This window comes from Rhinoderma darwinii, chromosome 3 (assembly GCF_050947455.1).
Source record: "Rhinoderma darwinii isolate aRhiDar2 chromosome 3, aRhiDar2.hap1, whole genome shotgun sequence".
NCBI lineage: Eukaryota > Metazoa > Chordata > Amphibia > Anura > Rhinodermatidae > Rhinoderma > Rhinoderma darwinii.
The window spans coordinates 392,201,729-392,205,447 of NC_134689.1; positions in this window are offsets into that span (position 1 = coordinate 392,201,729).

Sequence of the window (3,719 nt, forward strand, 5' to 3'; positions counted from 1 at the left end):
ACATGATTGGACTTGTAGTGCTACAGAGCGGTATATTTATACATGATGGGACTTGTAGTGCTACAGAGCGGTATATTTATACATGCTGGGACTTGTAGTGCTACAGAACGGTATATTTATACATGCTGGGACTTGTAGTGCTACAGAGCGGTATATTTATGCATGCTGGGACTTGTAGTGCTACAGAGCGGTATATTTATGCATGATGGGACTTGTAGTGCTACAGAGCGGTATATTTATACATGATGGGACTTGTAGTGCTACAGAGCGGTATATTTATGCATGATGGGACTTGTAGTGCTACAGAGCGGTATATTTATACATGATGGGACTTGTAGTGCTACAGAGCGGTATATTTATGCATGCTGGGACTTGTAGCGCTACAGAGCGGTATATTTATACATGCTGGGACTTGTAGTGCTACAGAGCGGTATATTTATACATGCCGGGACTTGTAGTGCTACAGAACGGTATATTTATACATGCTGGGACTTGTAGCGCTACAGAGCGGTATATTTATACATGATGGGACTTGTAGTGCTACAGAGCGGTATATTTATGCATGATGGGACTTGTAGTGCTACAGAGCGGTATATTTATGCATGATGGGACTTGTAGTGCTACAGAGCGGTATATTTATACATGATGGGACTTGTAGTGCTACAGAGCGGTATATTTATACATGATGGGACTTGTAGTGCTACAGAGCGGTATATTTATGCATGATGGGACTTGTAGTGCTACAGAGCGGTATATTTATGCATGATGGGACTTGTAGTGCTACAGAGCGGTATATTTATACATGCTGGGACTTGTAGTGCTACAGAGCGGTATATTTATACATGATGGGACTTGTAGTGCTACAGAGCGGTATATTTATACATGCTGGGACTTGTAGTGCTACAGAGCGGTATATTTATACATGCTGGGACTTTTAGTGCTACAGAGCGGTATATTTATACATGATGGGACTTGTAGTGCTACAGAGCGGTATATTTATACATGCTGGGACTTGTAGTGCTACAGAGCGGTATATTTATACATGCTGGGACTTGTAGTGCTACAGAGCGGTATATTTATGCATGCTGGGACTTGTAGCGCTACAGAGCGGTATATTTATACATGCTGGGACTTGTAGTGCTACAGAGCGATATATTTATACATGCTGGGACTTGTAGTGCTACAGAGCGGTATATTTATACATGATGGGACTTGTAGTGCTACAGAGCGGTATATTTATACATGCTGGGACTTGTAGTGCTACAGAGCGGTATATTTATACATGCTGGGACTTGTAGTGCTACAGAGCGGTATATTTATACATGCTGGGACTTGTAGTGCTACAGAGCGGTATATTTATACATGCTGGGACTTGTAGTGCTACAGAGCGGTATATTTATACGAGCTGGGACTTGTAGTGCTACAGAGCGATATATTTATACATGCTGGGACTTGTAGTGCTACAGAGCGGTATATTTATACATGATGGGACTTGTAGTGCTACAGAGCGGTATATTTATGCATGCTGGGACTTGTAGCGCTACAGAGCGGTATATTTATACATGATGGGATTTGTAGTGCTACAGAGCGGTATATTTATACATGCTGGGACTTGTAGCGCTACAGAGCGGTATATTTATACATGATGGGACTTGTAGTGCTACAGAGCGATATATTTATACATGCTGGGACTTGTAGTGCTACAGAGCGGTATATTTATACATGCTGGGACTTGTAGTGCTACAGAGCGGTATATTTATACATGATGGGACTTGTAGTGCTACAGAGCGATATATTTATACATGATGGGACTTGTAGTGCTACAGAGCGATATATTTATACATGCTGGGACTTGTAGTGCTACAGAACGGTATATTTATACATGCTGGGACTTGTAGTGCTACAGAGCGGTATATTTATACATGATGGGACTTGTAGTGCTACAGAGCGGTATATTTATGCATGATGGGACTTGTAGTGCTACAGAGCGGTATATTTATACATGATGGGACTTGTAGTGCTACAGAGCGGTATATTTATACATGCTGGGACTTGTAGTGCTACAGAGCGGTATATTTATACATGCTGGGACTTGTAGTGCTACAGAGCGGTATATTTATACATGCTGGGACTTGTAGTGCTACAGAGCGGTATATTTATACATGCTGGGACTTGTAGTGCTACAGAGCGGTATATTTATACATGCTGGGACTTGTAGTGCTACAGAGCGGTATATTTATGCATGCTGGGACTTGTAGTACTACATAACAGTCTATATATACATGCTGAGACTTGTAGTACTACATAACAGTCTATATACATGCTGAGACTTGTAGTACTACATAACAGTCTATATACATGCTGAGACTTGTAGTACTACATAACAGTGTATATATACATGCTGAGACTTGTAGTACTACATAACAGTCTATATACATGCTGAGACTTGTAGTACTACATAACAGTCTATATACATGCTGAGACTTGTAGTACTACATAACAGTCTATATATACATGCTGAGACTTGTAGTACTACATAACAGTCTATATACATGCTGAGACTTGTAGTACTACATAACACTCTATTTATACATGCTGAGACTTGTAGTACTACATAATAATCTATATATATATATATATGCTGGGACTTGTAGTACTACAGAGCGGTATATTTATACATGCTGGGACTTGTAGTGCTACAGAGCGGTATATTTATGCATGCTGGGACTTGTAGTGCTACAGAGCGATATATTTATACATGCTGGGACTTGTAGTGCTACAGAGCGGTATATTTATACATGCTGGGACTTGTAGTGCTACAGAGCGGTATATTTATACATGCCGGGACTTGTAGTGCTACAGAACAGTATATTTATGCATGCTGGGACTTGTAGTGCTACAGAGCGGTATATTTATGCATGCTGGGACTTGTAGTGCTACAGAGCGGTATATTTATACATGCTGGGACTTGTAGCGCTACAGAGCGGTATATTTATACATGCTGGGACTTGTAGTGCTACAGAGCGGTATATTTATGCATGATGGGACTTGTAGTGCTACAGAGCGGTATATTTATACATGATTGGACTTGTAGTGCTACAGAGCGGTATATTTATACATGATGGGACTTGTAGTGCTACAGAGCGGTATATTTATACATGCTGGGACTTGTAGTGCTACAGAACGGTATATTTATACATGCTGGGACTTGTAGTGCTACAGAGCGGTATATTTATGCATGCTGGGACTTGTAGTGCTACAGAGCGGTATATTTATGCATGATGGGACTTGTAGTGCTACAGAGCGGTATATTTATACATGATGGGACTTGTAGTGCTACAGAGCGGTATATTTATGCATGATGGGACTTGTAGTGCTACAGAGCGGTATATTTATACATGATGGGACTTGTAGTGCTACAGAGCGGTATATTTATGCATGCTGGGACTTGTAGCGCTACAGAGCGGTATATTTATACATGCTGGGACTTGTAGTGCTACAGAGCGGTATATTTATACATGCTGGGACTTGTAGCGCTACAGAGCGGTATATTTATACATGATGGGACTTGTAGTGCTACAGAGCGGTATATTTATGCATGATGGGACTTGTAGTGCTACAGAGCGGTATATTTATGCATGATGGGACTTGTAGTGCTACAGAGCGGTATATTTATACATGATGGGACTTGTAGTGCTACAGAGCGGTATATTTATACA